Source organism: Platalea leucorodia (assembly GCF_965183815.1).
Source record: "Platalea leucorodia genome assembly, chromosome: 1".
Taxonomy (NCBI): Eukaryota; Metazoa; Chordata; class Aves; order Pelecaniformes; family Threskiornithidae; genus Platalea; species Platalea leucorodia.
The window spans coordinates 156,791,590-156,804,571 of NC_138823.1; positions in this window are offsets into that span (position 1 = coordinate 156,791,590).

The window sequence follows — 12,982 nt, forward strand, 5'->3', positions numbered from 1 at the left end:
GCCCCAATTCAGAAAGTCAGCCCTGCTTAACATGTAGTTAAATTGATGCTTGAATGCTGGTCAATGAAATGGAATAGTTTATGGACTCCTAGTGGGAAAATCATGGAATTTAGATAAAACTAAGAAATAAAACTCTTGGGGAGCAATGAGGGCCAGCTACACCACAAGGGAAGGTGACCCCTGAGCCAGGGCTGAAGGTGAGGATGGCAGGCAGCAATCCCACTGATAAGGGCATCGTCCCACCAACCCTGAGCAAGGAGAGTCAAGCAGCTCTAGTGATGGAAACCAGGGACAGCCACGGCACAGAAATTGCTGGGCAAGTCCATGGTGATAAGACAGGTCCATGGTCAAATCAGGAAGACAAGTCTTTGGCTTGGGTGAAGTAAGGATCAAGGGTAAGGGACTCAGCTTAATGCAACTCCTGACCCAACAGGTGCATCACTTATGGATCAGCTTCTCATAGCTCTTTCTCACACAGCTCTTTCTCACAACCTAGCCATTTTCAGAGACACCCCATCTAATGTTACCTCGGCACCATACCCAAGCCGTCCCTGAGCAGCCAGTCCCCGGGGGTGCAGGAAGAAGCTGCCCACCTATTACACAGCCACCAGACTGGGCTCCAGTGGTCGTGATCACTGTATCTGTAAGCACAGCTGGGCAGGGTGGAAGAGCTACACTCACTCTTTTTTATAATAGACTAATATACAGAAATGAGCATTTAGAGATGGACATGCAATGGAGGACATGTACCATGTGCCTCTGGCCACCCTCCCCAAGCCCTGCCAGCACACTCTGATTCCTACCTCCCCGCACCCAGCTGCAAAGTTAGGTGGTTTCAAACAGCATCATCCTTACAAAACAAAAGGTCAAAATATTGCTCACCCTCAGCGCGATGTGTTACCCATCCTCTCTTCTCTGCCTGAAACCAGGAGGGGGAACGTCTCGGTCCTGCCCAGCACAGGCATTTCTAGCACAGACAAGCTGTGTCACCATTTAAACCCTCATCCACTCAGTGTCCAGGACAGACAGGAACGAAGGATTCATCCTGGAAGGCAACAGAGGTTCATAGACCCCCCAGGAACCAGCCATGGCCCCATCTATTGGACTTTAAAAGTGTGACTTTCTGAGGGCTGAAAAGCTATTTACAAGTGACTGCTTATGATCTACTAGCTTACATTTTTCTCTTTCTAGGAGCTTTGCATGATTTGCCAGTTAGAGGAGCACAAAATAGGCCTAATGACTGTTTTCCAAGTTTTCTAAGGCATTTCTAAGGTCTGTAATCTATAAAGAATATACGATAGCTTAGGTTAATGGCGTAGAGTGGCTGACGCTTGGCCTGGAACTAAGTTGTGATAAACAGAGACCCAGCTCACAGAGAAGAAAATAAGTACATGAAGGGTGGAAAAAGGGAAATAATTATAGGCAGATATTTTGCTTTTTTAACCACGTCCCTTATGCTAGGAAAACCATGATACCTTCCTATACTTCAGAACTGCCATTTTGCTGAATATATATGTTTTGCTATAATGGAAAAAGGTGTAAAAATACAAGAGGCTTTTGATTTAACTTTGTGATTTTGCAAATGTTTCATAAAGCCCTCCCAGTTACTCCTCACTCGCTGGGAACAACATGCCAACTTAAAACTTTGCATATATACCTACAGAGTGTATGTGGGAATTTATCTCCCATGACATTTGCTTTCCACAAGCCACACACTCGGTGTAAGCTGTGTGTAGGTACCTATTGCCATTGTGACTCCTCCTTTTTGGAGGGTGGGAGCTGAGATGAACTCTCTCTGTTAACACAGCACTGGCACAACCCCTCGCCAGCACGTGCTGTCAGCCCAGGTAAGGTCCCAGGTACCCAGTACCAGACCACAAGCATCCTGATGCTGGGGATGCTCTGGGGCACGCAGCAACCACCCAGCAGAAAGGCACAGACAGCAACGCAGGCTATTTCCCTGATTATTCCATTGATTATAATGATTGTTTAAAGCAGGGATCGAAGCGAGCTGCAGGCATGGCAGCGAGCGAGGCAGTGGGACTGCTGGTTATGCTCAGCTGCTGCTCCTCTTGCTGCTGGCTGAATGTTTAGGAGTTTATCCTGTTTAGGGAATTACAGAGCAAGAGCTTGGCAGAGTAGACAGCATGAGACAAAATTGGTCCATAAGTTTACAGGGCAAGGTTTAATGAACTCTTTGGAGTCCACGGAGGGTACCAGTGCCTTAGGTGCTAAACATGTTTGTTTATTGCTCCACCAGTTCTCTGTTAGTTAGAGTTTATACATGTTTTGGCCAACCAAAACAAGTTTTTTGAGGATTTTTTGTTGTTGTTGTAATTCAGGAGAAGGTTTTTTTATTGGGAGATTGATTGGGTACCAAAGGCAGTATTGGAAATATTACTGTATCTGTATTAAAGAAATCTTCTCATGAAGTGCATGATGCTTTCCACCTACACACTGCTTTTACAAGTGCAGTTTGGACTATCCACTAGATACTAGAATGTATCTAAGTGTCAGGTTATTTCCTTTCTGAAGGGAAAAATAAAAAAATTTTAGTTGGATTGAAAAAGACGTTTTGGTTGACTTCAAACTCCTTTCATTTGGGGATCTTGTCGCTGCTTAGCTAAAAGAATCAAGGACCGCTTACTTACTTCAAAGCAACTCGACTTTTCAGGGGTAGAAATTACTTGATAAATTTGCAGACTATGTCTGTCAGCCATAATCGCAACGTGTAGTTTTGGGTGGCAAAGTATTTCTCAAAGAAATATTACCTAAAAAGACAGCAAAGACAAAGACTTCCTGCCATCCTTGAAATAAATCCTAAATTAGTAACAACAAACGCCTTGGAGCTGCTTTCATGCATGGGCTTGTGCCAGTAAGCTCCCACCTGACAATTAAAAAAAAAAAACTGAAAAAAACCTAAAAGTCAGGTGCTGCTGTGTGTTTTGTATAACCGTCATGCCTAGGTAGAGACTACGTGCAGGCTTTTTCACCTGTTTGCACATTTATAATTCTAATGGTTCCTGTGGTGAAGTGCTCAATTCAAGCCCGTACCAGCCATAAAGTCATCAGAAGTGTTGGAGCTACCACCTCCTGAATGAGCTTTAGGGTTGTCCCAGCTCTCTCCAGCTGACCCCAAGTGTCCATCTGAGCAAGGCTTTCCTGGTGGAGGGATCTCACCTCACTCCATTATGAACACATACAGATACTATTTCTTTGATTGAGGCTCTTTCCACGTAAGTCAGGATGGTTTTAGCCAACTGCCTTTTGCCTAGAGCCCAAAAGACAGGGGTACAGAGCAGGGGGAGAGCCACTGCACATTTCTGTACAGTAAGGAGTCTTCTCTGTACTGGGAGCTTGTAGAAAACATGTCTCTTGAGGGAATTTTAATTTTTAACATGATCCGTTCTCCCTGGACAGAGGATTGCCCTTAGGAAAACCCTGTGCTAAACAGGACCCCTCTTAGCGAGCCCCACCCAGCCAGGTGGGGGGAGCCGGTGGGGGGGCCAGCACTGCCCCTGGCCATCGCCTGCAGGTTAAGGCTCCCTGCATCTTGGCATCTCAGCATCTCAGCCTAGCTGCAGGCACTACCTGTGCGCTTCCAGAGGGAACGAGGAGCTCTCCAGCAGGTATTACAGGCCATTTTGTCAGGTAGAATTGGCACTGCCGCCATCACCCAGCATCAGTGAGCAGTGACTGAGCTGGGAGTTCTGAGTCTGACCCTCCCCCAGATTGGCAGTGTGGCCCCACACAATGCAGTGCCTGCTCCAGACCAACGTTAGCTTGATGCAAGTAAGGACCAAGCCCCCTGTATCCACCTGCCAAAATAAAACCACATTCTAGTGACTCTGAGGAGAGAGTTGTGTTCCTGACCTATGAGAAACTAAATGGCGTGGGAGAGTTGGGTTAAACACTTTACCTGATTAGCTAAAACACTTTACTATGTTTAAATATTTACAATTTTAAGCTTAGATTTTTCTTTTCTACATGCTACAGGTTTTCCATTCTGCTCTCTGCCTGCAGTAAGCATCAGCTCACTTGCACCTGGGTTGATCTGGGCCAGGGAGTCACCTTAGCACCTCATTTCACCAGCCCCAGTCCCATCACCACCTCATTCCACCAGCAGCAGTGGAGGTGCAGCACAAGGCAAGCACCAGCCTGAAGCCCCCGTCCCATGGACACATAGAGCAGGGGACACCCTGGGCTTGATGGTTTTCCATGGGATTTTTGGGCAGAGCCATCTGCATGGTGTAAAACCACAGCCAGTTAATTGATAGATGTCAATATTTCCGCTAGGGGGCAGTTGTATATTGGCACTAGCTAGCTGCTTGACCTACTGTCAGCCAGACATCTAGGGGATATTTTATTCTCCAGGAAGATTCACATTTGTGCATTCAGTGTGCACAATGCCATCCAGACTAGCACATTAAGCTGGAAAACATCTCATGCACAAACCTACATAGTATAAATCTACATCTGAAGAGCAACAGAAGCTAGTGCATAATTAATTAAAATTATATAAAAATAAGAGATGCAATTATTAAAAAGCAAAAAGCTTCTGTGGCTTTAAAACAGCAAAACTCTGCTTATACTATTACCTTTTTCTAACTGTTGTGGAGGAAAGGTTAATGGAAGAGGACCAGGTGAGCCAGGGGAAGGGAAGCTCTTTTCTTTCCATCAGCACATCTAAAACCATTCTACATTTGTAGTTGTTTTAAGATATTTTGTTGATAGCATTTTTCAAAGCAAATTACCACCACTGCCCTGACAGACCAATTATATTCCCTCACAATGTCCTACAGGCACATGAATTATGAACCAAGAGAGTTTTGCCTAACTCCTCAGACAAACTGAACATACGTAATTTTATTTTTTCCCATATGCATATCTTGGCGTGCCCTCTGCTGGCATTGAATCCTAACGACACATCACCGTGTGCTCAAACCTCCCTCGCTGGGAAATACCTGGGGCCAGCAGCTCTGCTCACCCAGGGAGAGTTTTTGATAAATGCGCGTGATACGAAATTTGTGGAAAAAGAAGAAAAATAAGGCAGGTGCATTAGCAACAGAGCAGAACTTCAGTAGAGCTGTGAGATGAGGGCACGTCTTGTGTGGATGCTGAAATTGCTCTCCCCAGCCCTAAGGTGGAGGCTCCAGGAAGGGCCGATGGGGTGGCTGGAGGTGGTGGTCCCAAACGTGCCCACCCAATGGCTCGTCAACAAGTCTTTGACATGGGTAGGAGAGATGGCTTGGTGGCCACCAGGCACTGACAAACACCATGTTCTGGCACAGATCAATCGTATATCTGTTGTCCTGCCACAGCCAGAAGTTTCTTTCATTCTTCCCTGAAGTTTTTATGTAGCTTGGTGCTGATTTACCCTTTGAAAATTAGTTACATTGAAAAAATGGAAAGATAAATATCAAAAATTAAGAATTCAGCCTTGTGTATTATTTGTTAAATTATGCAGCTCTAGGGGCAGTGTCAGAGATTTTCTCATTTAACGTCTTTTAAGTGTATGTAGGTTCTTGAAGAATTGCTCATTTTTAAAACAATGAGATCTTTCCATTGAAAGGGCCAGGGAGCATATGGGCTGGAAACTGCAATCTTTTCCCTGCAGAGCCATTCCTAATGAAGAAGAAAAAACTTGTTTTCTTCCCAAATAAGAAAAAGGATCTGTCCTTGCCCTCAGATACCCTGTGTAAAGCTGATTTTGCTAATGGAGCTACATCAATATAAAATCAGTGTCACAGAGAAGACATGGGCTCTCTTATTGGGAAAAATGGTGTGGTCCTATAGGTGCGCTCTTGGCACGCAGCACATTTTCTCTGTAAAGCCCTTGGACAAGAGTTACTCTCAACACATCTGCAAAGGGCCGATCACTCAGCGAGCACATGACACTGTCCCGGAGCCTACAGCTTCCTGATGGCTGGAGCTCACCTGCAAGTCTGGCAATTCACTGGTATCTCATGGACCCAAGAAACAAAGGACAAGCCCCATCAATTCAAATTCACCCAGCCCAGGTAGTCAGATCCCCTGGGGCAAGGAGCTTCCTTCCACAGCTCTTGGGTGATAAAAAACCCATGCTCTCATTCGTCTTCTAACTGCCCCTCCACAGGTCCCCAGAGAAGGATCCCAACCAGGTCTTCACGCCCTATTGCCACCAGTCCCACCTCCCCAAACCAGGGCTGACCCACATTTGCACCAGCTGGTGGAGGTCAGCCCCCAGACCGATCCCTTTCTTTGCTGTGCCATGGGAAGCACGGATACCCACAGCCCTGCTCCCCAGAGATGTAGAGCCTGCATTGGAGGCTCCAGCTCACCAGCCACCATCCAAACACACAATAAGGGGTTGTCACTGCCCAAGAGCTTATGATGTAAAAGAAGAAAACTAAAAGCACGAGGGAATAGAGGCAAGAGGCAAGCACAGTCAGCAGCAGTACCTTTGCTATCCTTGGGCTCAGTGCTAGGCTATGCTGCCTTTAACCCCAGCTGGGGGAACAACCTACCCACTGTACTTGCAGAGAAACGCCTCCATGATACTCACCAAATATTTTGTCTAAATTACCTAGTTTATTGGCAGTTTCTTCAAGTCAAAAATTGCACATTTGATGGAAATACAGGACTGAAAATCTATGCCTTGATAGGGCTCCACCGAGCCCAGTTGAACTTGCACGATGGTTTGACTCGCAGGACCAAGGTCTGCATCTGCATTTTGACATTGTTTATTTCCAGCAAGAGCTCTGTAACTTGTTGGCAAGACTGCCAGCGTTTAGAGGTCATTTGTTCTGTTGCATCTGGAGAAGAGGAGATAACTTTAAATACTTGTAATCAGCTTATTAACAAAGTGGATCGGAAGCTAGATACCATTTCTCCTATGATTTTATACTTGTAAACTTCAGGAAAACAGGTTAGAGGAAAAATCAAAAGGATATTAACTAAAGATCAAGATCAAATTAAGCCGGATTAAAATAGCTCTACATGTTACCGAGTATAACACAAGGCTTTGTTGCAAGGTGGAGTGGACGTCCAGATAAATTAATCTTTGGCCTTCAGTATGGAAAAATAAATATAAAGGCTATTGACAGAGCAGCTTGGTTGCGGCACCACAGAAGCTGCTTAGGAAAAAGCCCAACATGGACTTGTTCACGTGTTTGGCTTTACCTTTCTCTGCCCCCTCAAGTCACTTTGAGACAGGAAGACACTGAAGGGGGAAAAAAGATCCCATTTTTGGCAAGGGGGAGAGGAGAGAGGAAGAGGACATCTCAGTGGTTGTGGCTTTCTAGTGGGAGAGACAAAATATGTTATATTTCAAAGACAGTTCTAGGTGGTTCAAGGTAAAAACTCAAACGAGCAGATGAGACTCTTGCAAACACTTGGTTGCTGCAGGCTTGTTGAGGCCAACAGCACTGCATGGAGGGATGGGGTTTGGAAGACCCAGAGCATGCTTGGATACTTAAGACCCCAACAAATAAGATATTATAGATATATAACATTAAACATAGCATTTCTAGAGCACTTGGGGCAATACACAGCAGTACTGTAAACACAGTTAACATCCTTTTGGGGCAGGCCTCATCCCCAGCGAGATTACTAGAATGGATGCTCAGCCTTTTGGCAAAGCCTCCTGTAATCAATAATAGGACACATGGTCTCTTTGGTAAGGAGAATATTATCCCAATCTTTCTTAAATTTCAGTTATAAAAAAACTTTTGGGAGTTTGGGAAAGTGGGTCTTTTTTTTAAGACTTAACCTGATTTCTCAACCTGTGAAAACACCAGTCAGGATCTGCCTGAACTGAGACTCACGCCCACAGCCTCAGCTGAGTCCTCCTCAAGTACTTGGGTGCTCCTGCCCCCGGGTATCACTGCACTGAATCACACCAGCTCCTGCAAAAGAAAACTGGAAAAAATATGATGTCACCCTCCCTGTCCCACAGCCTGTTCCTCTCCTCTCTCACAGATGCTGACTTTATTCCGTTTTTTCATCTTCTAACTCCTTCGCTCACCTTAGTGACTCGAGCCCATCGCCTTCACACCCTCTCCTGTGCTTTTTGTGCCAGAGCCGACATGCCCTTCCTTGGGGTCCTCGTCCCAGTCCCCTGCGCAGCCACCCGCTGCCACCAGCCCCGGCCCTGCTGCTCCTGCAGAGCTCCTGGGGGACACGGGACACGGTCCTCCTGAAGCACCGCAGGGCCACATCATCCGTCTCCTGCTCGGCAACCTCGTTTGCAAACACCAGCTGAGCTCGTATACTGATGGCTCACAAACCCGTCTCTCTCCAGACCTTTTCCTTCTGCCCACATTCTGGTTGCCCTAATCTCTCCCCACAGATAAACACTCAGCTGATGCTGAAGTGGAGCAGAGCTGCTTCTCTCCAAGCTCTGCCTTGTTCCTAGTCCTTACCTTTAGTTCAGAGCCCTCTCTGGGCTCTCCTGTTCAGGCCTAAAATTTCTGGGGTTTTTTGTTTGGCTTTTTTTGGTTTGGGTTTGTTTGGTTTGTTGGTTGGTTTTTTTACACCATCCATGAAGGCTGAACCTTTTCCTGTTCAGGCAAACTAAAATGCCCGGCCTGACCAGTCCTTGGCAATTACAGATGCCCGTTACATTTCCAGACAAGCCCTTTTGTAGGGTGCCTCGTGCTGCCAATACCCTTTGCAAATCCCTCATTATTTTCCTCCACCTTCTCCTGTCCCCGCAGGTCCCGCACAGGCTGGCGCAGTGCAAAGAGCTGGTGTGAAGAGGTGGAAGGGGAAAGAGGGAACTTGCTAAGTTTTGAGGAGCCTGAAAAACATGAAGGAGCAGCCTCTGACATCCACGTGCATCTGTGAGCACCCACTCACTGTCTAATGGCTTCAGCTGTGGAGCAGGAGCAGCCCTTATCCTGCCATGCTTGCGGGATGTTTCAGCCAGTACTCCCTTAGTGGCTTTATGCGTGGTTAAGGCTTCTATATATTATGATAACAATGATGATATTGGGCTAAATAACCCGAATTTTGTGTACATCGTTCTCCAGAATTACTGCTACCTACTTGCCTCTATTCCCAGCAGAGCAAAACTTAAGCGCTTTGGATGGTCTTGCCTGGTGATATTCATATTTTTCTCGTGAGTGCTGGCTTTATGTGGACCATGGCTAATCTCTGGAGAGATATGGCTCTAACTAGCTCTTGGTCTTAAATTTGCCTTTAATGCACTGTTCATAGTTGATCTGTTTATAGCTGCTTCTTTTAAGACCTTGCCAGTATGTTTTTCAAAAGAAAATACTTGTTTGACAAAATAAATCAAATCATTAAACATACTACTGCAAACACACACCTGCATGAACATAAGGGAGACACTGCAGTTGAGCAAGAAAAGCAGAAGAAAAAATTCAGGGTTTAAAAGGTAGATACAGGGGCCCCTTCCAGCCTAGTTATTCTCTAACTGCAAAACCAGACTCTGGTACAAGGGCTGCTGTGAAGCCCTAAGCACTGGGCACGCAGCACCAAGGTTTTCATGTGGGCAAATAATGTCCAAGTATTGAGAGCTGGACTCAATAATCCTTATGGGCCCCTTCCAACTCGAGATATTCTGTCATTCTATGATTGAATAGGAAAGAGACTGTGTAAATCCTTGAAGGCATTCCTAAAAATGCCTCTCCCCAAAAAGAGGGACTCCTGGACAACAGAAGCCCTGGGGAGGGATGGTGCGCCACCAGCTCTGCAGACAGCTTCCCAGAGCCCCATTTCTTCCACCAGCCCAGTGCAAAACCAGGATCTTTCCTTCTGATTTCTGCCACCTGTTTGGCCTGAGCAACTGTCGAAGGCAAAGCCCTTCACTTTATCTCTGTGTGGCTCCATCTCTTGCTGGCACAAGCGACCAAGTTTCACTTTATGCCATTTCAGATACAACAAATGACATTCAAGGTCAAAACCCTGTGCCTGCACCAAGGTAAATAAATGCTGTGCACTTGCTCACTTCAAGGAAATTGTATTTTCTGGTCAAAAACCATTTGGAGACAGAAGTCTGTACCTCCTCTCTATCACTGCCTGCTTTTACACTTGTTTTTAGACATAGAAGATCCCCCTTGGTAGCTCATCTGCAGATGGGCATCCAGTAGTGTCCTCAGGTAAAGCACAGGAGAGATCTAACTGTACCATCGCGGTTTCACAGAAATACAGCATCAGTTTGAATGGTCCGAGCCATATAAACACATACATTCAGGTTTGATTTCCTCAGTTTTGCTCATAACGGCAGAACTGTGGGGGATTTTATTTTATATATATATATATATATATATATAAAAATGTATCTTCAGCTAAACCTTCAGTTTCCTTTGCTGTGGAAAACTTATTCTATGACTTTGCAAGGGTAAAAAGGTTTTTGCAAGAGGAGCAATGAGCATCTGAAAGAAAGTGTTTATTCACTGATCAGTAAGTAGTTATATCTGGAACTGACGCAATGTAGCTTCAGTTTTCCGACAGTAACTCCAAGTAGCCTTATACAATTTGGGAGGGAAAATCATCTCTGTGGTTTTCTTGTATTTCAGTAAACCATGCATCTGTGTCCAAGAACTTTTCAGTACATTAGTTCAGCAACAACATAAAATATATACAAAATTAGGGTATAGTTTTCAAAAACAGGCACCTAAAATGAAGTTTCTAGATCCATATTTAGGCCCATGAATCTGATTTTCCAAGCTACTAACCACCCGCCAGTCTGCACAGAACGCTGACGGGAGCTCAGCACTTCTGAAGGTTGCACGACTCAACGACAGCATCCAACTTTTTGACAGCCTTCTGGCAGAGACAGTTTTCGCAAGCTTCATAAAACACAAAAGGCCAAAACAACATGTCCTGCAATTATCCACATTGAAAAACAGTCTTAATTAATAATGATATCATCACTACTCCCTCTACCCTTAAAGTGCTGCTGAAAAGTTTTGCTTTTCCTTGATTTCTCTCCCTTTTCCCTAATACTTTAATCCTGTACTTCAAGTTTTTATCATACTATCAACCTGATTTCAGTGGTGTTTGTTGTGTACTGTGTCAGATTTTACTCTTCCTTATCGTTAGGATGACTCACCTTACTACGTGCTCAGCAATTACAGCCTCAGAGGACACACGTTGTTCCACCAAAATACTCGGGTTCAGTTTTGCGTCTGTACCAGGCTGATCTCGGTGACATAGCAAAGATTTAGATAAGGTTTAAAAAACTAACAAGAAAATTAAAATCCGATTTCTGCTTTTGTCCAAATTAAGCACTTAGAGGAAAAAATATTCATTAAAAGTATTGAATACTAAACCCACATAAGTTTTGAACATTACCTTGATGAAGCTAGCCAGTTATTTGTTCTCCTTTCCATCAGGTAATGGTTTGGATGAAGGCACAAAACGCCACCTTTGTGTAAGACTGACACTGTCTGTATTCTTAGGTGTACATTTTGACCAGCTGGAGTCAGAAGTTTGATCACTGAAGCCAAAAAATAATCTTTTTACTTACTTGGATTCGTGAGGGTGTCAAATTTTGACATCTCAACAAAGTGAAAATTTGAAGGAAAGGCCAGTTTCACCTTTCCCAGACCTAAGACCCTACGGAAAATACAGCAGTATCTCCCTGATGTCATCTATACATTCAGATGCCTCTGTTTTGGCTTAGCTAAAAAGAGATTCCCTAGTCAATTCAGACTAAATTGAATTAAACAGAATTAAGGCAAGTGTTCAGAGCATTTTGCTCTGAAGTCATGCTCAAGCTTAAAATGCTGAACCTTTCTTTCTAGACTGGCTACATATTCTCGAAGGGATTGTGTAAAACAGCATCTCCTTCTTCCAAAGCAATTGTTCACTCAAGAGCTTTCCAGTCCAGGAGCGACTCCTGATAAGCCAGCTGCCCTGCTGTCATACCTGGAGTTTGTAGGATGGAGCTTGTTTGTACGTAACGTTTGTAATCCTCTACTAAGATTACAAATCCTAGGAGTGAATGCATCAGCTACGTGAGTGATCTCCACACCATTATAACATTTGAAATAGAGAATTGAATATATACAATAAAAATTGTGTCTATATGAGCAAGCAAGTTTTTCCCAAACCAAGAGAATTGAAACCAACAGCTTATTCTTTAAAAAAAGGCAAAGGAGATGTTGAACATCCAGCAGTTTCCATACCAGGCTCTGGATGTAAGCACATCCTGGTATCCGCGTTTCCCAGCAAGCTCAGTCCCTGCCCAGTTCCCATCTCTCCTTTCCCTTCTCCTCATTAAGCCAGGAGCATCCACGAGGCTCCAGCTTCCCAGCACAGTTTATCTCCAACTGACCAATAAGTTTCATCTTTTGGACATGCACCTCCTCCTAACCACTCCGCTCTCTTGTTCTGCCTGGCTCCCTAAGCTGTCCCATTTTTATTCCAGTTTTTTGTTCCCCTTCATTTTTCTTCCTTTGTGTTCCTCCTCTGCAGTCCCAACACTTTCATCACAAATTTGCCTCTCTAGGTTTCTCATACAATCTTATTTCTTCTAAATCAGGTCTCCAATGCTGGGTCACCATTCCTGCTTACAGCACAGACTCCTTACCCTTAGTTTGGACGCCTTCTCCATAACCCTTCTAGCATTTGAAATCTTTGCCTACTCCTTTCTGACGTCTCAAGTCGCCTACAGCATCATTGCAAATCTAGTTTCTCTCGTCAGTTAAGGTGCACAGACTTGATTCTGCCTTCAGTAACCCCAGACCATTAATGCACAAAGCCTTCAGGAAACTTTATTAAAAATTTGCATCTGACCAACTTAAAACAAAAAAATCATGAAGATGACAAAATGCACATTCCCATCAAAGCCTGCTCCAAACATCAAGCCTCCGCTCCCAGCACAGGACTGCTAGATGGCCTCATTTCACAGGGCTGTACACAAGGGCTTCTTTTCGTTGGCACTGAGCTCTGAAATAAACACATCATAACTAACTTGGTTCTACCCTGGGGAGAGGAGAAAGATGATGAACACAAGTGGGCGAGGGGAACC